Consider the following 24,854-nt stretch of genomic DNA (forward strand, 5'->3'; position numbering starts at 1 on the left):
ATGGTTTGGGCCTGCTTTTCTTCAGCAGGGACAGGGAAGATGGTTAAAATTGATGGGAAGATGGATGGAGCCAAATACAGGACCATTCTGGAAGAAAACCTGATGGAGTCTGCAAAAGACCTGAGACTGGGACGGAGATTTGTCTTCCAACAAGACAATGATCCAAAACATAAAGCAAAATCTACAATGGAATGGTTCAAAAATAAACATATCCAGGTGTTAGAATGGCCAAGTCAAAGTCCAGACCTGAATCCAATCGAGAATCTGTGGAAAGAACTGAAAACTGCTGTTCACAAATGCTCTCCATCCAACCTCACTGAGCTCGAGCTGTTTTGCAAGGAGGAATGGGAAAACATTTCAGTCTCTCGATGTGCAAAACTGATAGAGACATACCCCAAGCGACTTACAGCTGTAATCGCAGCAAAAGGTGGCGCTACAAAGTATTAACTTAAGGGGGCTGAATAATTTTGCACGCCCAATTTTTCAGTTTTTGATTTGTTAAAAAAGTTTGAAATATCCAATAAATGTCGTTCCACTTCATGATTGTGTCCCACTTGTTGTTGATTCTTCACAAAAAAATACAGTTTTATATCTTTATGTTTGAAGCCTGAAATGTGGCAAAAGGTCGCAAAGTTCAAGGGGGCCGAATACGAATACTAAGGCACTGTATATCTATACTGAACAAAAATATAAAACGCAACATGTAAAGTGTTGGTTTCATATTTTATGAGCTGAAATAAAGATCACAAATTTTCCATACGCACAAAAAGCTTCTCATCCCTGGTAGTGAGCATTTCTCCTTTGCCAAGATAATCCATCCACCTGACAGGTGTGGCATATCAAGAAGCTGCTTGAACAGCATGATCATTACACAGGTGCAGCTACTGCCGGGGATATTAAAAAGACACTCGAAAATGTGCAGTTCTGTCACACAACACAATGCCACAGATGTCTCAAGTTGAGGGAGTGTGTAATTGGCATGCTGACTGCAGGAATGTCCACCAGAGCTGTTGCCAGATAATTTAGTGTTATTTTCTCTACCATAAGCCGCCTCCAACATCGTTTTAGAGAATTTGGCAGGTATGTCCAACCTGTGTAACCACACCAGCCCAGGACCTCTACATCCGGGATCGTTGGAGAGACCAGCCATCCGGAGAGCTGATGAAACTGAGTAGTATTTATGTCTGTAATAAAGCCCTTTTGAGGGGAAAAAAATAAAATAATCAATCATTCTTATTGGCTAGGTCTGGCTCCCCAGTTGGTGGGCCTACCTCCCAAGTAGGTGGGCCTGTGCCCCACCAGGCCCACACATGGCTGCCCCCCTGCCCAGTCATGTGAAATCCCTAAATTAGGGCATAATTTATTTAAAGTGACTAATTTCCTTATGAACTGTAACTCAGTAAAATCTTTTAAATTGTTGCGTTTATATTTTTGTTCAGTATAGCTGTCTGATAACACATTGATGGAATGGCTTGTCCTGCTAATGTTAAAAACCCAAAGTGCATTGCATGAATGTTGGGAAAAATTCTTGGTTCTCTTCTAAACATAGAAGGCCTGCAACCCGGAGTCGCCTCTTCACTGTTGGCATGGAGACTGGTGTTTTGCGGGTACTATTTAATGAAGCTGCCAGTTGAGGACTTGTGAGGTGTCTGTTTCTCAAACTAGACACACTAATGTACTTGTCCTCTTGCTCAGTTGTGCACCGGGGCCTCCCACTCTTTCTATTCTGGTTAGAGACAGTTTGGGCTGTTCTGTGAAGGGTGTTATACACAGCGAGATCTTCAGTTTCTTGGCAATTTCTGGCATGGAATAGCCTTAATTTCTCAGAACATGAATAGACTGACAAGTTTCAGAAGAAAGTTCTTTGTTTCTGGCCATTTTGAGCCTGTAATCAAACCCACAAATGCTGATCAAATCAAAAAAAATTATATAGCCCTTTTTACATCAGCTGATATCTCAAAGTGCTGTACAGAAACCCAGCCTAAAACTCCAAACAGCAAGCAATGCAGGTGTAGAAGCACAGTGGCTAGGAAAAACTCCCTAGAAAGGCCAAAAACTAGGAAGAAACATAGAGAGGAACCAGGCTATGAGGGGTGGCCAGTCCTCTACTGGCTGTGCCGGGTGGAGATTATAACAGAACATGGCCAAGATGTTCAAATGTTCATAAATGACCAGCATGGTCAAATAATAATAATCACGGTAGTTGTCGAGGGTGCACCTCAGGAGTAAATGTCAGTTGGCTTTTCATAGCCGATCATTGAGAGTATCTCTACAGCTCCTGCTGTCTCTAGAGAGTTGAAAACAGCAGGTCTGGGACATGTAGCACATCTGATCCTCCAGATACTCAACTAGTCTAAAGAAGGCCAGTTTACTGCTTCTTTAATAAGCACAACAGTTTTCAGCTGTGTTAACATAATTGCAAAAGGATTTTCTAATGATCAATTAGCCTTTTAAAATTATAAACTTGGATTAGCTAACACAACGTGCCATTGGAACACAGGGGTGATGGTTGCTGATAAAATATTTTAAATGTCCTTGGTAAACAAATTCTAGTAATCTCTTTTGAGTGTGGACTGTATTATTATCCATACTGGATGGGCTGGTTGAATAGAATGTTTGGAGTGTAGCATGAGTCTGGGAGAGAACGTATAGGCCGAGGCAACGCTATTGCCTCATTGATTTTGCAGGGCGGCTTACATTACTATCGGTAGCTGCAGGAACAGGGTTGGAGAGCCCATGGAATACAAAGCTTGGGCGGAATATATTAATGGTCATTCAGAGAGACTACATACATGCTCCTCAAAACAGTGGTTGGACAAAAGTATGTGGAAACATCTTCAAATTTGTGGATTCGGCCATTTCAGCCACACCCGTTTAACCCGTATAAAATCGAGCACACAGCCATGCAATCTCCATAGCCAAACATTTCCGGTAGAACGGCCCGCAAGGAAGACCTCAGTGACTTTCAACGTGGCACTGTCATAGCATGCCACCTTTCCAACGAAATAAGTTCGTCAAATTTCTGCCTTGCTAGAGCTGCCCCGGTCAACTGTAAGTGCTGTAATTGTGAAGTGAAAACATCTAGGAGCAACAACGGCTCACTCGTGACGTGGTTGGCCATGCAAGCTCATAGAATGGGACCGCCAAGTGCTGAAGCGCGTAAAAAATTCTGTCCTCAATTGCAACACACGAGCTCCAAACTACCTCTGGAAGCAACGTCAGAACAAGAAGTATTCGTCAGGAGCTTCACAAAATGGATTTCTATGGCCGAGGAGACACACACAAACCTAAGATCACCATGACCAATGCCAAGCAGCTAGAGTGGTGTAAAGTCCATTGGACTCTGGAGCAGTGGAAACGCATTCTTTGGAGTGATGAATCACGCTTCACCATCTGGCAGTCCGACAAGACTAATCTGGGATTTGGGGGATGCCAGGAGAATGCTACCTGTCCCAATGCATAGTGCCAACTGTAAAGATTGGTGGAAGAGGAATAATGGTCCGAGGCTATTTTTCATGGTTCGGGCTAGGCCCCTTAGTTCCAGTGAAGGGAAATCTTAACGCTACAGCATACAATGACATTCTAGACAACTCTATGCTTCCAATTTTGTGGCAAAAGTTTAGGGAATGCTCTTTCCTGTTTCAGCATGACAATGCCCCTGTGCAAAAGCGAGGTCTATACAGAAACTGTTTGGCGAGATTGGTGTGGAAGAAATGAACTGGTCTGCTGAGAGAACCGACCTCGAACACCTATGGGAATTAATTGGAACGCCGACTGCGAGCCAGGCTTAAATCGCCCCCAAAATCTGTGCACGACCGCCCTAATGCTCGTGGCTGAATGGAAGCAAGTCCCCGCAGCAATGTTCCATCGTAGTGGAAAGCCTTTCCAGTAGAGTGGAAGCTGTTATAGCAGCAAATGGGGTACGACGAGCAGGTGTCCACATACTTTGGCCATGTACTGTAAGGGTTCTTATAAACCCAGACATTTCTATCTGCAATCCTGTGTTAAAGCAAAGCTTTGATAGTTGCCACTAAAAAGGAGGATCCTACCGGCTACTATATTTATTTCTCAGCTGCTCATATTAAGCACATGCTCAGCTATAAAACTGGAGTAGTCTACCCGGCATGATTGAAAAACTAACTGCGAGAAAGCGGTCTTCATTCGCTATTCGAGTTGCATACGGATTACATGTCTTTATTCCACTGCAAATTTGATAATGGTATGGGCTTTTCTAAATCAAAACAAATTTCACATACTAGTAAAGACAAGATTCAGTTGAGAATAGTCTGATGTGTGAAAGTATGATCACTTGATGAGAGAACAGCGTGTGTAGCCTGAGGCAAGAACAGAGTGCAAGCTTTTTTGCGACAAATCATCAAAAGCTTATAGTCGCATCATGCAGCCCATATTTGTTTTGGAGTTCTAAGACACTACGGTTTGTATCATTCCCAAATAACTAAATCTAGCATATAGGACTTGTTTGAAATTATGACAGACACATCATATGCACTCGCTCCAGAATGGGGAAAAATATCCTTTCTATTTTATTTCAGCAAAGTTCAATTATATTGTTCTTACTATAAAATATGAAATAATGGCACGTAAGCATATTTAGTCCACTAAATGAACGAACATACGGCAAATAGCCAGATAACATACAATAGGCCAACTCATATTCTGTTCTGAGAAAAAAAAAAATCATATTGTTTCTTTAGACCTGCCTAATATAAATTGATTTATTGTGATGGTGTATATTAAACAGATGTATAACTTTTTTTTTGTTATTAAATATGTTCCAAAGGTACACATCAGCAGCTTCTATAGCTTCTAAGTAGAAACGGCAGGTTCGTCGGTACCAGGTCGGTACACAGCAGAGACATTTTGTTCTAGCAAGAGAAGAAATGGCCTCCTACTGTGCAAAGTCCTTATTGGCAGTCAGATCTATTGGTGTGTCTGTACCATAATGTTAGGTATACTCAAGAGCTCATGCATGGACACAGACTTAGGTATTTTAAGTAACAGCTAAACACATCATATATGTTAGTTAATGCTATCGGTCATTCGATGACAGTCCATGACATGGCACGCAAACATTGGTTGATGCAGCTACTTCCGGCGCCGACAGAGATGGCCGCCTCGCTTCGCGTTCCTAGGAAAATATGCAGTTTTTTGTTTTTTTACGTGTTATTTCTTACATTAGTACCCCAGGTCATCTTAGGTTTCATTACATACAGTCGAGAAGAACTACTGAATATAAGATCAGCGTCAACTCACCATCAGTACGACCAAGAATATGTTTTTCGTCTGTGTTCTGCCTTACAAACAGGACAACGGAGTGGATTCCATGTAGCGACCCAAAAAAACGACTCCGAAAAAGAGGGAAACGAGGCGGTCTTCTGGTCAGACTCCGGAGACGGGCACACCGTGCACCACTCCCTAGCATACTTCTTGCCAATGTCCAGTCTCTTGACAACAAGGTTGATGAAATCCGAGCAAGGGTAGCATTCCAGAGGGACATCAGAGACTGCAACGTTCTTTGCTTCACGGAAACATGGCTCACTGGAGACACACTATCCGAGGCGGTGCAGCCAACGGGTTTCTCCACGCATCGCGCAGACAGAAACAAACATCTTTCTGGTAAGAAGAGGGGCGGGGGCGTATGCCTTATGGCTAACGTGACATGGTGTGATGAAAGAAACATACAGGAACTCAAATCCTTCTGTTCACCTGATTTAGAATTCCTCACAATCAAATGTAGACCGCATTATCTACCAAGGGAATTCTCTTCGATTATAATCACAGCCGTATATATCCCCCCCCAAGCAGACACATCGATGGCTCTGAACGAACTTTATTTAACTCTCTGGAAACGATTTATCCGGAGGCTGCATTCATTGTAGCTGGGGATTTTAACAAGGCTAATCTGAAAACAAGGCTCCCTAAATTTTATCAGCATATCGATTGCGCAACCAGGGGTGGAAAGACCTTGGATCATTGTTACTCTAACTTCCGCGACGCATATAAGGCCCTGCCCCGCCCCCCTTTCGGAAAAGCTGACCACGACTCCATTTTGTTGATCCCTGCCTACAGACAGAAACTAAAACAAGAGGCTCCCACGCTGAGGTCCGTCCAACGCTGGTCCGACCAAGCTGACTCCACACTCCAAGACTGCTTCCATCACGTGGACTGGGACATGTTTCGTATTGCGTCAGATAACAATATTGACGAATACGCTGATTCGGTGTGCGAGTTCATTAGAACGTGCGTTGAAGATGTCGTTCCCATAGCAACGATTAAAACATTCCCTAACCAGAAATCGTGGATTGATGGCAGCATTCGTGTGGAACTGAAAGCGCGAACCACTGCTTTTAATCAGGGCAAGGTGTCTGGTAACATGACCGAATACAAACAGTGCAGCTATTCCCTCCGCAAGGCTATCAAACAAGCTAAGCGTCAGTACAGAGACAAAGTAGAATCTCAATTCAACGGCTCAGACACAAGAGGCATGTGGCAGGGTCTACAGTCAATCACGGACTACAGGAAGAAATCCAGCCCAGTCACGGACCAGGATGTCTTGCTCCCAGGCAGACTAAATAACTTTTTTGCCCGCTTTGAGGACAATACAGTGCCACTGACACGGCCTGCAACGAAAACATGCGGTCTCTCCTTCACTGCAGCCGAGGTGAGTAAAACATTTAAACGTGTTAACCCTCGCAAGGCTGCAGGCCCAGACGGCATCCCCAGCCGCGCCCTCAGAGCATGCGCAGACCAGCTGGCCGGTGTGTTTACGGACATATTCAATCAATCCCTATACCAGTCTGCTGTTCCCACATGCTTCAAGAGGGCCACCATTGTTCCTGTTCCCAAGAAAGCTAAGGTAACTGAGCTAAACGACTACCGCCCCGTAGCACTCACATCCGTCATCATGAAGTGCTTTGAGAGACTAGTCAAGGACCATATCACCTCCACCCTACCTGACACCCTAGACCCACTCCAATTTGCTTACCGCCCAAATAGGTCCACAGACGATGCAATCTCAACCACACTGCACACTGCCCTAACCCATCTGGACAAGAGGAATACCTATGTGAGAATGCTGTTCATCGAATACAGCTCGGCATTCAACACCATAGTACCCTCCAAGCTCGTCATCAAGCTCGAGACCCTGGGTCTCGACCCCGCCCTGTGCAACTGGGTACTGGACTTCCTGACGGGCCGCCCCCAGGTGGTGAGGGTAGGCAACAACATCTCCTCCCCGCTGATCCTCAACACTGGGGCCCCACAAGGGTGCGTTCTGAGCCCTCTCCTGTACTCCCTGTTTACCCACGACTGCGTGGCCACGCACGCCTCCAACTCAATCATCAAGTTTGCGGACGACACAACAGTGGTAGGCTTGATTACCAACAACGACGAGACGGCCTACAGGGAGGAGGTGAGGGCCCTCGGAGTGTGGTGTCAGGAAAATAACCTCACACTCAACGTCAACAAAACTAAGGAGATGATTGTGGACAGGAAACAGCAGAGGGAACACCCCCAGAATAAACATTGATGGAACAGTAGTGGAGAGGGTAGCAAGTTTTAAGTTCCTCGGCATACACATCACAGACAAACTGAATTGGTCCACTCACACAGACAGCATCGTGAAGAAGGCGCAGCAGCGCCTCTTCAACCTCAGGAGGCTGAAGAAATTCGGCTTGTCACCAAAAGCACTCACAAACTTCTACAGATGCACAATCGAGAGCATCCTGTCGGGCTGTATCACAGCCTGGTACGGCAACTGCTCCGCCCTCAACCATAAGGCTCTCCAGAGGGTAGTGAGGTCTGCACAACGCATCACCGGGGGCAAACTACCTGCCCTCCAGGACACCTACACCACCCAATGTTACAGGAAGGCCATAAAGATCATCAAGGACATCAACCACCCGAGCCACTGCCTGTTCACCCCGCTATCATCCAGAAGGAGAGGTCAGTACAGGTGCATCAAAGCTGGGACCGAGAGACTGAAAAACAGCTTCTATCTCAAGGCCATCAGACTGTTAAACAGCCACCACTAACATTGAGTGGCTGCTGCCAACACACTGACAATGACACTGACTCACTCCAGCCACTTTAATAATGGGAATTGATAGGAAATGATGTAAATATATCACTAGCCACTTTAAACAACGCTACCTTATATAATGTTACTTACCCTACATTATTCATCTCATATGCATACGTATATACTGTACTCTATATCATCGACTGCATCCTTATGTAATACATGTACCACTAGCCACTTTAACTATGCCACTTTGTTTACATACTCATCTCATATGTATATACTGTACTCGATATCATCTACTGTATCTTGCCTATGCTGCTCTGTACCATCACTCATTCATATATCCTTATGTACATATTCTTTATCCCCTTACACTGTGTATAAGACAGTAGTTTTGGAATTGTTAGTTAGATTACTTGTTGGTTATTACTGCATTGTCGGAACTAGAAGCACAAGCATTTCGCTACACTCGCATTAACATCTGCTAACCATGTGTATGTGACAAATAAAATTGGATTTGATTTGATTTGATGCATGCAACATCTGAGCAGGGGAACACGACAACAGGTTTCAGGAGCCAGCTAGTTAGATATGACTCCACCATGGGCAACAACAAACTGGCTACTAGTTAGTATTCACCAAAATACACTACTGGTCAAAGGTTTAAGAACACCTACTCATTCAAAAGGGTTTTTGTTTATTCTGACTATTTTCTACATTGTAGAATAATAGTGAAGACATCAAAACTATGAAATAACACATATGGAATCATGTAGTAACCAAAAGTGTTAAATCATCAAATTCTTCAAATGGCCACCCATTGCCCCGATGACAGCTTTGCACACTCTTGGCATTCTCTCAACCAGCTTCATGAGGTTGTCACCTGGAATAGATTTCAATTAACAGGTGTGCCTTGTTAAAAGTTAATTTGTGGAACTTCTTTCCTTCTTATTGCGTTTGAGCCAATCAGTTGTGTTGTGACATGGTAGGGGTGGTATACAGAAGATAGGGCTATTTGGTAAAACACCAAGTCCATATAATGACAAGAACAGCTCAAATAAGCAAAGATAAATGACAGTCCATCAATAATTTAAGACGTGAATGTCAGTCAAGATGGAAAATGTCAAGAACTTTTAAAGTTTCTTCAAGTGCAGTCGCAAAAACCATCAAGCACTATGATGAAACTGGCTCCCATGAGGACCGCCACAAAAATGGAAGACTCAGAGTTACCGCTGCTGCAGAGGATAAGTTCATTAGAGTTAACTGCACCTCAGATTGCAGCCCAAATAAATGCTTCAAAAAGTTAAACAGACATCTCAACATCAACTGTTCAGAGGAGACTGCATGAATCAGGCCTTCATGGTTGAATTGCTGCAAAGAAACCACTACTAAAGGACACCAATTAGAAGAAGAGACTTACTTGGGCCAAGAAACACAAGCAATTTGTCCTTTGGTCTGGAGTCCAAATTGGAGATTTTTGGTTCCAACCGGCGTGTCTTTGTGAGACGCAAAGTGGGTGAACTGATGATCTTGTCATGTGTATTTCCCACCGTAAAGCATGGAGGAGGTGGTGTTATGGTACTTTGCTGGTGACAGTCTGATTTATTTAGAAATCAAGGCACAGTTAACCAGTATGGCTACCACAGCATTCTGCAGGGATATGCCATCCCATCTGGTCTGCACTTAGTGGGACTATCATTTGTTTTTCAAAAGGACAATGACCAAACGCACCTCCAGGCTGTGTAAGGGCTATTTTACCAAGAAGGAGAGTGATGGTGTGCTGCATCAGATGACTTGGCCTCCACAATACCCGACCTTAACCAAATTGAGATGGTTTGGGATGAGTTGGACCGCAGAGTGAAGGAAAAGCAGCCAACAAGTGCTCAGCATATGTGGGAACCCCTTCAAGACTGTTGGAAAACTATTCCAGGTGAAGCCGGTTGAGAGAATGCCAAGAGTGTGCAAAGCGGTCATCAAGGCAAATTGTGGCTATTTGAAGCATCTCAAATATATTTTGATTTGTTTAATACTTTTTGGTTACTACATTATTCCATGTGTCATTTAATAGTTTTAATGTTGTCACTATTATTCTACAATGTAGAAAATAGTACAAATAAAGAAAAACCCTTGAATGAGTAGGTGTTCTAAAACTTTTGACTGGTAGTTAATGTTCAATTCATAGTTAGTTTATCCAGTGACCACCGTATTTAGAAGGATAGCTACTGTCTGAAATGTAGCTAACGTTAGATAGTGGCTACTGACAGGCCAGTAAGCTACTAGCCAACTAATCAACAGTTTGTGCCAACAGTTTGTGGGAAGATACTAGCCAACAGTTTGTGGGAAGGTACAAATAGCAATTAGTGGACTCTATGAAAGGTCGGACAATGAAACTAAAATAGATTGGTAGCTATCTGGTGGGGCTTTCATTTATTTCCCAGTTCATTAATTCAGCTGAAGCTGGGTTTCCCAAGTTGTTCGGTGCTGACTGGTCATACCCGTAAGCAAACTAAACAGATGGCTCTTCAGGGCATCTGTGTGACTTCACATCCAAGAAGGCTCAACCAATCAACCAAAGTAACTCAGGAATATTAATGACTTTGCCTCCGGCTACCCTATGAAAGGACATTTCGCTAAATGGATAGGGGAGCCAAAATAATCCCACCATAAACCCCCACGCTAACTCTGGAGTTCATAATCCCAAACAACGACTACAGGGAGGCCAAATCCTGAAGTTAAGTGCCTAGTGTCATGATCACTTTAGGAGTGGCCATAAAAGAGGGCATTTTGACAAATTCTCCATTACAAAATCCATACCAGTGAATGAAGTGACGTCACTAAGCAAAAACAACGAAGGAATTGACATAATAAAACAAAAAGGGTATTATTTTTGGGTGAGTTTAACTAATTCTGGAGTCCATAGCATAAAATCTATAATAATATTATTAAGTACACAGGGTGTACCACCCTGCATTGAAATGTAATGCAATAAGCCCACATTTGATTCATACAGAACCTTTGCAGATATATGCATTGAAAGTTCTGAGATCAGCCAATGGGGAAGAATATACCCATGGTCTTTTGGAGCTGACCTTTGACTTCAGGCCCACTCAGAGACAGTGGCTCTGAGCACCACATCCTGGCTTCCCAAGACAGAGAAAGGAGTGTGTGTGTGTGGGGAGGGGGGGGGGGGATTGTTGCTGCTCGGGAGGCTCTCTAAACACAGGAAGGATTTACACACGGTTTATCTAACAGCCAATTGATCATGGGAATATCGCATAACCTTTTTTGGGCTTAAAATAGACCGCCATGTTCCTCCACTTGGCCCAGCGCACTGTTTAATGCTGCAGTGCTGCCTGATGGGTAAATTCACGTCAGAGAATGAGTGATGAGTCTCCGTAAACAGAAAAGAAGAATGTGTGACTCAAGAGGACGACATGAAAAACAATGTCCTCAGACACTGAACTACCTGTAAGGAGAGCCAGGAAGTAATTATAACCTCTCAGCTAAAAGTGCATCTAAATTCTGTCTTTGATTTGACAGGGGAGATGTTGGTCATTACGTCATGTTGATATTCCGCATGAAAACCAATCACATGGGGATCACTTAAGAGTGCCAACCCTGTAGGAAAGTGAGGGATAGTTTCAGCTCCTTGAGGTAGGCTAAGCTACAACGATGCAATGAAATACTTTAAGAGTAAAATCACTTCAAAATGTGTCATATCTTTGATCATGATTTATTAAGTATTATTGGATAAGACTACCGAAAACCATTGCACGGACCAACACAAGGGTGGTTCAAAGGGTTTTCATGCTCAATAGATTTAACTTGAACATCAAACAAGTTCTCACATTTCAGAAACTTAATCACACTTTCAAAACATTTAACACCCATCACTTACATAAACAATTCAGTTTATAAGAAAACAGATCAACCCAGAGCTCCAACTGGGCTTAAATTTAACTATACTGCATGCCCTTGGTTACTTAAAACCCAAAACAAGTGTTCAGACAACATTAACTCTCTAGCCAAGCAAGATGACAATTCCACAGGCTGTGGTGAAGACATGTGAAAACCTAATACTTGACGGGAGAACATGGATTAACCTCTGGGCAGAAGGTGGGTAACAGCCCCAGTGGCATTCACAAGTGGAAAAGCCCCATCTATTAATCTGAGGTCTGGGCGGAAGATATCTATCTCACTGTTTGCTTTGGATGTTTTAACGGTCGGGATGAGGGGAAGGAGGCTACATAAACGGCCAACAATACCCATTCGAGGACATACTCCAAACGCATTTGGAAAGTATTCCCGGGATATGGGAAGAATGCCATCTATGTGTATACAAGTAGGGGCTGATTAATCAGAGTTCGCTTGGCTGAGACTCACAGTGGACTAAGAGGCTGAAAGTAGGGGGACCTCAGCTGGGCAAAAAGGGGATTACATAGAGGTATACAGGTTTGTATAGGGCCAAGGCCTTACCTGAACATGATGAATCCAATGGATTCCACCGCTGCCCTTCTGACATCATCGTTCACGTCGCTCACCTGAAAAGGTAGAGAATGATGAATTAACAGCAGGAAGAATGCGTTGGGGCAAGATGATAATTTAACATCCACTACTAATAATTTTGCTGCACAAAAGCAAAAATGAAAAACTCCCAATCAGCCAAAATATCAAAGATTTGGGAGAAGTCCATACTTTTGTTCATAAACAGCTCATATCAAAGCTTAATCACAACTTTCACTTATGCAGGCTGCCATCTGTAGGAACAACCATCTGACCCAGTAACAATAACATTAATTAATCTATTTGGGCTTTCTGTACTACCAAAGGATTTAATTATCGTGAAAAATATACACTAGATGACCAAATGTATGTGGACATCTGCTCGTCAAACATCTCATTACAAAATCATGGCCATTAATATGGAGTTGGTCTCCCCTTTGCTGTGATAACAGCCTCCACTCTTCTGGGAAGGCTTTCCACTAGATGTTGGAACATTGCTGCGGGGACTTGCTTCTATTCAGCCACAAGAGCATTTGTGAAGTTGGGCACCGATGTTGGGCGATTAGGCCTGTCTCGCAATCGGCGTTCCAATTCATCCCAAAGGTGTTAGATGGGGATTAGGTCAGGACTCTGTGCAGGCCAGTCAAGTTCTTTCACACCAAACCATTTCTGTATGGACCTCGCTTTGTGCACAGGGGCATTGTAATGCTGAAACAGGAAAGGGCTTTCTCAGTTGCTTCCAGAGGCAGTTTGGAATCCAATAATTTGAAGGGGTGTCCACATACTTTTGTATATAGTATACCAACACACTGTCATAACCATCCTCACAATTACAATACTTAATAGCTTGGCTATCCATGGCGTGCTCTGTTACCTGGTTGTCGGTGTCTTGCGTGAGAAAGGGGAAGGAGGATACTTACAGCCACATGCAGCAGACGTCTGATGGCCTTGTTGTTTCCGGAGCCGCAGTAGGCCATGCCCACTGTGTACATTCCGGAGCGTCGCAGGATCGGGTCCTAGAGCAGACACAGTGACAGAACACAAAGCCTTAGTTAAGAGACGAGTCTGCAGCAGTAAGTCTAGCCATGGCAACAATGTGTGGTCAACAACATCTACATCTTATTTGACATCTAGCACATTTTTTTTTTTTTTAAAAGGTCCATTGCAGACATTTTCATCTCAATATCAAATCATTTCTGGGTAACAATTAAGAACCTTACGGTGATCGTTTTCAATCAAAATAGCCAAAAAGAAGAAAGAAAAAAAACTTCTTAGCAAAGAGTCATTTCTCAAGCAAGCATTTGGTAGAACTGTCAGGGAGTGGTCTAAATGGGGAGGGGAAAACTGAAATTTAGCTGTTATTGGCAGAGGTATGGAACTCTCTTATTGGTCTATTAACTAATTTACCGTCTGATGTCGTCACCGGGCAGGCCGACACCCACCAAAACAGGCTGTTATTTCAATTGAACAGCTTTTACACTAAAAGGGCATCATCAGCATTGGGAAAAAAATGAAGAGACCACTGCAAAATGATCAGTTTCTCTAGTTTTACTATTTATAGGTATGTGTTTGGGTAAAATGAACATTTTGGTTTGATTCTATAAATTACTGACAACATTTCTCCCAAATCCAAATAAAAATAGTCATTTAGAGCATTTATTTTCAGAAAATGGTCAAAACAACAAAAAAAGATGCAGTGTTGTCAGATCTCGAATAATGCAAAGAAAATAAGTTCATATTCATTTTTAAAACACAATAATGTTTTAACTTAGGAAGAGTTCAGAAATCAATATTTGGTGGAATAACCTGGATTTTCTTGGCATGCTCTCCGCCAGTCTTTCACATTGATGTTGGGTGACTTTATGCAACTCCTGGCGCAAAAATTCAAGCAGCTCGGCTTTGTTCGATGGCTTGTGACCATCCATCTTCCTCTTGATCACATTCCAGAGGTTTTCAATGGAGTTCAGGCCCTGACAGGGTTGGTCATGACAGGGTCCTGATCTGGTGGTTCTCCATCCACACCTTGGCTGTGTGGCATTGTCCTGCTGGAAAAAACAATCCTCAGAGTTGGGGAACATTGTCAGAGCAGAAGGAAGCATGTTCTCTTTCAGGACAACCTTGTACATGGCTTGATTCATGCGTCCTTCACAAAGACAAATCTGCCCGATTCCAGCCATGCTGAAGCACCCCCTGAACATCACAGATCCTCCAAAATTGCACAGTGGGTGCGAGACAATGTGGCTTGTAGGCCTCTCCAGGTCTCTGTCTAACCATTAGACAACCAGGTGTTTGGCAAAGCTGAAAATTGGACTCGAGAAGACCCGAGAAGATGACCTTAATCCTTACTACAGTCCAATCCTTATGGTCTTTTGCAAACCTCAGCCTGGCTCTTTTCTTCTCATTGGTCTTTTTTCTAGCTTTGCACGACTTCAGCCCCGCCCCTAAGAGCCTGTTTCGAACCGTCCTCGCCATGCACTTCACCCCAGCTGCCTTTTGACATTCTTTTTGTAGGTCACTTGATATCATCCTACGGTTGTTGAGTGACATTCAAATGAGTTGTCGGTCATCCCCGTCAGTGGAGTTATTTTCGCCCTCTGCCAGTCTGTAGCTTTGTTGTCCCCAATGTCTGCTGCTTGACCTTGTCCTTATGAACCGCCGTCTTTGAAATTGTAAGGATGGAAGCAACCTGACACTCACTGTATCCCTCTGCCAGTAAAGCCAGAATTGAACCCTTATTTCGCTCACTCAAAACATTCCTTTTCAACTCTTTTGGCATGGTCAATTGTTATTTTTAATTCCAATTACTTGAGGTACTACTAGCACTGCTTTTGCCATCCAGCTGGTCCTATTGCAAGAGGAGAGTGATGACCACAGCAGTGTTTTTTATACTTTTCCTAGTTAAATAAGGTTCAGATGATCACCTAATTAGTACCTCATTCAGTAGAATGAGGTGTGCCTGTGTTGGAATTCAACAGACACTGGAATGGAAGCCATACATTTAGAGATGCTGATTTAAGAAAAATATCCAGCAGTCTCTTAATTTTTTCCAGAGCTGTACAGTTCAAGAGAGGTATTCATGGTCACAGTAAATTGATACAGATGAATACGGGCAGGAAAAAAGCAAAAGCAACCACATTTGGCAACAATAGGCAAAAGGGTTAACTGTCAAGGAATAAATGTGAATAAATTACAATGCAAAGTGCTGAGAATGCATATACCCATCATCACCAGGCATAATGGAAGAAGAGTGTGTGCGTGTGACTGTTACCTTGTCTCTGCAGAGGCTCTCGATGAGCGTGTCTGCCTCCTCCATGCGTCCGTACATGACCATGGCGATTCCAACGGCCAGGCCGCGCAGGATCTTCTCGTGCTGCGTCTCCTGGGCGTAGCCCACCATGTCCTCAATGGCCTGTGCCGACTTCGAGCCCAGCATGACCAGCCCCAGGGCCAGCCCCACAGCTTCACCTGGGAACAGAGGGCAGACGCAGACATGAGCACCGCATGATGGTAGAGGTCTGTGCGGGACTGTGGCCAATTATATTAAGCTATCGGTATTACTGGGCTATATCAGCCAATAGGCTTGACAGCTTGAAAGAGCCAGAGTTGGAAAGAGAACGGACACTTGCGCTTTTACTTCAGCTACGTTTTCCATAATCTAGCCTACCTTAAAGGAAAGGTTCACCCATTTTGAATGTTATATTGTTTTTGTGCATCTCTGAGTGATGTTCTATCAATTCCCTGGGTCATTTCATGTTTTCATCTGTATTTGAGTTAACAGCGTTTAAGCAGCCAGAAATCCATCCGGTATGACGTAGCACCATGATGAAGTCATTGACTACACTGGAAGATAACAGGAATACAACTTTTAGATCGCAAAAACATGTATCATACATGTCAAATTTCAATACTGGCCGATGTCTTTACTCAGAAGGATTTCTTCTCTCGAATGAGCCATCATATTTTTGCGATATTCCTACCTTGAGAAATGTGTAATTGAACTTAATTTTTCCTATTTGTGTCTGCCTTTTTAGTCCAGGGTGCTTTGCATGGTGCTGTTGCCAGATATATTATAGAAAGCAGATAGGAATACAATGAATAAAGAAATGTATAACGCCCCACGCAGCAGATTATCAACCAATCGCGTTCAAGTTGTCATGCTGAGTCACGTAGTCGTTAAGCTAATTGTCACACAATCCCCTTCTCAAAGTCAGTGTATATGTCGATAAACGTGCCTATTTTCCTCAAAAGTACGTAATGTCACGATTATAAAGCTATACGATACTACAGATAATCAACTTACTATCTCACATCTTTGAAAAGATTTGTAATGTTGTACTTCTTGTTGACGAAATTCGTGCTTATGTTGGGTTTTTGAGCTAGCGCCCAATAAACTCCCCTTCACCCCTTGAAGGAGAGCGCTCCTTTTCCCAGAATTGCCCAGAATGCACTGCGCAACCCATTGACAGAGCATGGGCAACATTTCCCCAACTTCTCAAAAGTATATCTGCCATTGCGAACGTTAGACTCCTTCCTCTCTGAGGCACATCGATCTGCAGGTTGAACATGGTGAGATTGTAGACTCTTAAATTGATATTTCAGTTTGTTTAGGCAATTTTAAAGTTAACTTGCTACATTGCATGCTGATATTGTCTTTGGTATTATTCTGTGTAGCTACGTTTGCTAGGTTGCCAGCCCATAGAGAAAGCATTACAGATGAGTCGACTTGAGCTGAAACAGATTTCCATAACAATTTTCCATGAACCAACCTTATTATAAACGCTAAAATTAAAGAAGAAAAAAAAATATATATATATATATATATTGTTCTCAGTGTTATTTAACACTGTCAATTAAAGGAATGAGTGGTTTTGGGTGGATAGTTCCTATTTTTAAGCCAATTTCCTGCAACTCCTTCAGTTTTAAAGCAAGTTTCCTGCAATTCTACACATTTTTCCATGCAGCTGAGAGAACATTTAGCAGTTTTAAAGCTAATTGGCAATTCTATGAATTTATCCATGAATGTGTTATTTTGCTCAAACATAAAATACTGCTAAATTCATTGTTTTTGGAATTGCCAATTCGCAGTCTAGCTTTTGGTGATTGTTAGTTCACAAAGATATATATAGATATATATATATATATATATATATATATATATTTTTTTTTTTTTTTAAATAGGTCCATTATCTTTTCTACATACTTTATATCTGGGTTTTAGTCGTTTAAGTTTACACTTAAGTGTTTTCCATCCCAGAAATATATTTAAACAAAATAAAAGGCTACCCGAGGATTAAAATGGCTGTACACAATAATACCAAAGTCAATATCATCATGTGAAGGAGCTAGTTGTAAAATTGCCTAAACAAACTGTACTATCAATTTAAGAGTTCATCTCACAGAGTTCAGCTTGCAGTTCCTCTCTGCCCAGAGCGAGTGCAGGGTGCATTGCTATGGCAACAACAGACACAGGGCGCATTGTGAGATGGTACTTGAAGGAGAAACTGAGTTGAATAATTTAGTACACCGGTCAGACTGAGCACATCTAAGCTAAATTCCTACACGATTTCCTGATTTTACAGATGGACCACTTATAAATTAAATCATGGTGAACACTTATTTTACCCACTGATAGAACATAGGCTTTCACCAAATTGATAAGGAGTTTTGTTTTTTGGGGGGGGTTGGATCATTTATTTAATAGAGATCACATATGCACCTGATCTCGCATGCCCAACTAGTAGAGGAAGGCTACTGAAACTTAAGGCAGCAAAAATGAAGAAACTTTGTCTAACGTTTTGCATAGCCAGACTATAGCCATCAAACTAAACTCTGGACGTCGAAGCCAGTCACACTGCGTTTTTTTAATTGTTCCCCTCTAATCAGGGACTGACTTATACCTGGGAAACCAATGAATTATCAGGTGGAAGAGAAAACCAGCAGGCTGCGGACCTCGTAGGGTAAGAGTTGAATACCCCTGGCCTATATCCTACCTTATAGGAGCAGGACAATTTGCAGCCAGAGTCAAATAAATGGGTTATCAATAGCACCTCAATTCACGTTGGTTGAGCGCCCTCCACTTCTTTCCATTATCAATATTTATTTCAAGATACTGTAGTAAACTGTAGCCTAATCGTATTAAAGTGAATTTCCTTGGAAAGAAACTGTACCATGCTTCTCTGCCCATGCATTTAATTGAGATCACACATTTAGCCTATTGTCACACACGATCTTGCATGCCCAACTAGGAGAGGAGAGGTATAGGCTACTGAACTTGAAGCAGCGAATGATGAGTGTTTGTGTGTGTGAGAATAGTGCAACAAAAATGTGCTTTTAATACAATATATTGGAGAACGCATACAAAACAGAAAGATGACTGTTTCCATATTTGTCTGTATGAAAAATGCAGACCACGCCGCAATGATCTCTGCCCTCTACATATAGAACACAGTGCTCCTATAGGATATACAATAGGACAACACGGTGCTCCTATGTTGTTTTTTCTAGTATCACTGAACTCTTATCAAAATGTTTTTCTGAATTCACTACCGATGGGGATTTGACATCCCATGTTACACTCTATAAAGGCTACATAGAGATGCTAGTTGGCTACATTTAAACTTGAATAGCACTGAATTCCCTATTGTCTGTTCAGGTTCATGTACCTGTTACTGCATCATCCTGGTACAGGTTAGACTTGAGCAGGTCGTAAACATCCTGCCTGGCCGTACCCAAGGCAGCCAATCCCAGGCCTAGACCTCCGCCGTGACGGACAATCTGTGGAAGTAAACAAAGCAAACCACAGACACGAAGACAACTTTGTATTCAACTCAAATGTGATATGATATCCCTCTGATGGGCTTCGGATAATTATTTCTATACTGCTTACACACAAGATCAAATCTAAGTGACCAAAGGGGTAGGGAGGCTATGGGTTGATTTGGAATTGGGCACAATAAATGTCACGCATCTGCATGTTGCCACTCACGTCGTTGCTGGCGTTCTTGAGCTGGCTGAGCAGGTAGTCGATAATGTCCCCCCCGTGGTTGGCGTGGATCAGCCCGAGGGCGTACAGGCCACCTCCCTCCTGGTAGGCCGATCCAGGGGAGGTGTCTTTGGGCAGATATGTGGCCATCAACTGCAGCGCCTCTTTCTCGTGGCCCTGAAACAGAGATGTGGGTGAAATGTGGTTCTTTATATAAAAATCAGAAAACCAAAAGAGGTCTCAGATATCCATTTAGGTTAAAATTGTTTCAGCAAAAGTTTACCTTGTGAATGACGCCAAGACTGGCAGTGGCTGTGAACTTGGCCCAGTTGGTGGCTCTTGCAAGCCACTCCAAGTTCTCTCTGTTAAAATAATGAATAAAATCACGTCACACATTTAAACACAGCGTTGTTCCTTTATGTCCTCACACCACTAGGTAAATGTACCCCACTACCACCCTCACAATAAAAGAGAAATGTAAAACTGGACTGGCAAAACAGAAGATGATAGTCTCCATTTGTTAATGTTATAGCTGTTGATGTTAAAGCATAGTGGCTATACCTGAGGAACTGGTCACTTGTGGTTCCCGTATGCATGAAGGAGTTGGCTATGACCGTGGCTGTGTGGCACACTGAATTTCGAACTGCATCCTGGAATAGGTAGAGGTTAAAAAAAATCCTGTATATATCCAATATATACAGTACCAGTCAAAAGTGTGAACACCTACTCATTCAAGAGTTTCTTGATTTTCACTATTGTCTACATTGTATTATAATAATAGTGAAGACATCAAAACTATGAAATAATACATATGGAATCATGTAGTAAGCAACAAAAAAAAAAAGTGTTGAACAAATCAAAATATATTTTATATTTGAGATTCTAAAAAGTAGCCACCCATTGCCTTCACAGTGTTGCACACTCTTGGCATTCTCTCAACCAGCTTCATGAGGTAGTCACCTGGAATACATTTCAATTAACAGGTGTGCCTTCTTAAAAGTACATTTGTGGAATTTCTTTCCCTTCTTATTGTGTTTGAGCCAATCAGTTGTGCATACAGAAGAAAGCCCTATTTGGTAAACGGCCAAGTCCATATTATGGCAAGAACAGCTCAAATAAGCAAAGAGAAACGATAGTCCATCAATACTTAAGACATGAAGGTCAGTCAATGAAGAAAAGTTGAACAACTGAGTTTATTCAAGTGCAGCTGCAAAAAACATCAAGCACTATGATGAAACTGGCTCTCATGAGGACTGCCACAGGAAAGGAAGACCCAGAGTTACCTCTGCTGCAGAGGATAAGTTCATTAGAGCTACCAGCATCAGAAATTGCAGCCCAAATAAATGCTTCACTAAGTTCAAGTAACAGACACATCTAAACATCAACTGTTCAGAGGAGACTATGTAAATCAGGCCTTCATGGTCGAATTGCTGCAAAGAAACCACTAAAGGACACCAATAAGAAAATGAGACTTGCTTGGGCCAAGAAACACGAGCAATGGACATTAAACCGGTGGAACTCTGTCCCTTGGTCTGATGAATCCAAATTGGAGATTTTTGGTTTCAACCGGCGTGTCTTTGTCGGACACAGAGTAGGTGAACTGATGATCTCTGCAAGTGTGGTTCCCACCGTGAAGCATGTAGGTGGTGGTGTGATGGTGCTTTGCTGGTGACACTGTTGCGGATTTATTTAGAATTCAAGGCACACTTAACCAGCATGGCTACCACAGCATTCTGCAGTGATACGCCATCCCATCTGGTTTGCGCTTAGTGGGACTATCATTTGTTTTTTAACAGGACAATGACCCAACACAACTCCATTCTGTGTAAGGGCTATTTGACCAAGAAGTAGAGTGGTGGAGGGCTGCATCAGATGACCTGGCCTCCACAATCAGCCATCCTCAACCCAATTGAGATGGTTTGGGTTGAGTTGGACTTTGAAGCATCTAAAATATATTTTTATTTGTTCAACACTTTTTTGGCTACTACGTAATTCCATGTGTTATTTCATAGTTTTGATGTCTACCCCAGTATTCTACAATGTAGAAAATAGTAAAAAGTAAAGAAAAACCCTTGAGTGAGTAGATGTCCAAACTTGAGACTGGTACTGTATGTCTAATACTCATACTGGCATCCTTTACCTTTGTGTTCTTGAGAATCATTAGGTCTGTGTTGTTGTTCCGGATGAGGAACTGTAGATGCAATTCGATGGCCATTTCGCCGCTGAGAATTTTTGTCATCTTTGCATTCTGGTCCTTTGGCTCATCGTTCTATGCAAACAGAGGCAGGGCTGACCAATTATTTTGGGTGACAACAACCATTTAAAATTGCAAAAGACAACCATCTGGTAGAGGTGGGGGTAACATTGGGTCTTTCGTACTCACGTCTGCTGCTTTTCCTGCAGGGGAGCTGCCGGCCTTATCGTCCGTCTCCATAGCATCACTGAGACCAAGGAGAAAATATGATAACTTCCATGCAACTTCAAAGATAAAATACAATCCTGATTGAATAAACTTGGCAAAATCAACTTAGTTTCACAGTAAATTATCTGTGAAATGTCAAGATATTCTGCCAACACCAACGTTCAATTTTAACACATCTTACTACATTTTCTACCCATTTTCCCTGCTCCCTCAATCTTTCCGTAACCTTTTTTTCTTTCCTTTACCTACCCTTCAGACCTTGAGGCTGTACCCTCCACCTCGCCTACCTGTCTTTGTCCAGGGTGGGCACGGTGCCCGTGTTGGTAGAGCCGGGCACGGCAGGGATGGGCGTGCCCACAGTGCGCAGGTTCTGGATGACCGAGGAGAGGAACTGCTGGCTGGCGCTTTCATACAGGTCGAAGCAGATCTGGTAGGCCATCAACAGGTTGTCTTCCTTCACCAGCTTCTCCAGGATGTCACTCACCGCCTGTGGGTCATCCAGGAAGATCAGGCACTGTGGAGGAGCGAGACAAAGTTTGAGTGTGATGCATGGTGGTCAAGTGGTTACTTCCTTGTATTAGTAAAGTGTATTTATTTGACATTGAACACATTTGCAGCTAAAACCTGAATTGCAGTAACCAAAACAAAAAGAGATTTAGGTGGGGGAATGAAGACCGGTAATCTCTAGTCAGCCTCAAAGCGACTGAGTCTGCTGGCAATACATGTGAGTATGGGCACATGCAACCTGTTTGTCCTGATAAAGACCCACCTCAGACCAAAACATTGCTACAAATAAAAGTGGTTTATGTGTTTGTCTTCTCTTTGTAGTGTTTGTCTTCTCGTTTCCTCGTGCAGTTTCTCACAAACCCCCCTAACAATAAGGTGTGCATGTGATAATGTTAATTTTCAAAGTAATTTGTCATTGAATGACTAATTCCACTGGGTCAAGATGTTAGTTTCAGATGGTGAAATCAGAGAACCACCATCCTACCACCAAACTGTGGGAAGCTGAATGGATACACAAAAAAATCTGAGCCCAAATCGAAGTGTCCTTTCTTCCTGTTACCTGGCAAACGTTGATGAAGTCAGGCTTCTCCAGATTCATGTAGAGCTTGACTAGCACTCGGAGTACCTTATTGCGAAACTTCTTAATTTGCATCAGTGACATGCAGACCTTCAAGCTGTAGGCCAGTAGGCCACTAACGTCATTCTGTTGAAGACGAAAAAAAGGAAGAGGGTTAGGATTGCAAGTTGTTACTGGAAGAAATAAATTTACACCACAACATTCCATTCAAATGTAGGCAAAACCAAAAAGATAATGATCTGTGGATTTTCATGAAGCTAATCATTTTTTATTACATTAAGTAGTCTAATTAAACTTAATTTGTGTAACCAAAACAGAATTGTTTCAGAAGACGACCAGGGGAACCACTGACCGATTCGAGGATGGTCTTCTCAAAGATGTCCAGGCGCCGCGTCTCCAGAGCAATGCCGATGGCCTGCTTGTACTTGTGGTCGCCCAGGCACCGCAGGAACATCTTTAGAAGCCACCAAGGCAGCAAACGCCCTGCTCCGAAACGTCTCATCTTCATACAGGACTTCGCTGTGAGGAGAGAACATCATTTAGAAATAAACCCATTTATCATGAAGAACTTTACCTTGTCATGCGTCTCTTCCAATAAAACTGACAACTTTGTGCATCATTTCCTTATCAAAAAAAATAAATACGTACATTTTATCAACAGATCCTGATATCTCAGCCCAGAAGTCATTGACAATGGAGTTCAGCTTGTGCAGAGCAAACTCCTACAAGCAAAACAATCCCAACGTTAGAATAAAATGTAAAGATCATGGTCTAATAGGATTTTAGGTACTCTAGGTCCAGGATTGGTGACCCCTGGTGTATTCTCACTGGATAACAAGCTGTGTTTATGATACCTTTAGCTGGGGCTCCTCCTCATCCAGGAGTGAAATGATTCCAGCTGAAATCAAAGAATATGTAGCTAGTCAGTTTCAACATCATGGATAAAACCTGATACATATGTGTACCTAGCTAGTTAACGTTTGTCATAGTTTCCTAGCTAGTTAAATCAGCTACATGTGAAGCCCAAACAGGTCAAATGGTAGCAACGTTAACCAGGCTTTGAAAACAAATTATACAGCATGTTGTTTTACATTATCTAGTTTGCCTACTAGCTAGATGAGCAGGGCACAACTGTTGACAACTAGTAGGGTGTCCACCCACTCTGCCCAGCGTGGTGAAAACAGGCTTAGGTGATGACATTTCACTTATGTTATAAAAATACATTTCACCAAGACACATATGATTATTTATGTTATGAATCATTCAGTGGGTTAGCTTAATACTAAAATACTACATGTAGGAAGGGCAAACCAGTTTTGGTGACTACTGGTACATCATCAAAATAAACGTTTCTGGAAGCATTCAGTCAATTTTACCGAAGTACTAACTTAGTGCTGCACCGTATCCCGAAACTTCGGTACTTTTTTAATAATAGAACATGAAAAACTGCTAGGTAGGAGAATTGTTACTTTCGGAACTTATGTCAAATGTGTCTCATTGATCAAGTGCGTACCAGCACAGCCGATGTCCCCTTTGTCCCAATCCACGGGATGGGCGGGCTTAGGGTCATGAAATATTGTGTAGATGAAGGGAGGGTGGGTTGAATAAAGAGAAAACAATACATTAAAATAGTCTATAAACGTATAATTCCTTGCAATTCTGTATAATTTCATTGCATATACCAAACATTAGGAACATTGAGTTGCGCGCACACCCCTAACAGACATACTTTGAAAACAGTTACTGTAGCATTTATTTAACTACACAACTCACGTGCTCATACTTGACTTTTGACCATTTTTATGAAATGCTTACTGTA

The 24,854-nt window shown here is 42.5% G+C and overlaps 1 pseudogene; it reads right to left on the reverse strand.

Annotated features, from left to right (window-relative positions):
* LOC139409707 (26S proteasome non-ATPase regulatory subunit 1-like) overlaps positions 1–24,854 on the reverse strand; it is a 114,169-nt pseudogene that overhangs the window by 77,633 nt on the left and 11,682 nt on the right.

The sequence above is a fragment of the Oncorhynchus clarkii genome, chromosome 5 (genome assembly GCF_045791955.1).
Source record: "Oncorhynchus clarkii lewisi isolate Uvic-CL-2024 chromosome 5, UVic_Ocla_1.0, whole genome shotgun sequence".
NCBI classification, from domain to species: Eukaryota; Metazoa; Chordata; class Actinopteri; order Salmoniformes; family Salmonidae; genus Oncorhynchus; species Oncorhynchus clarkii.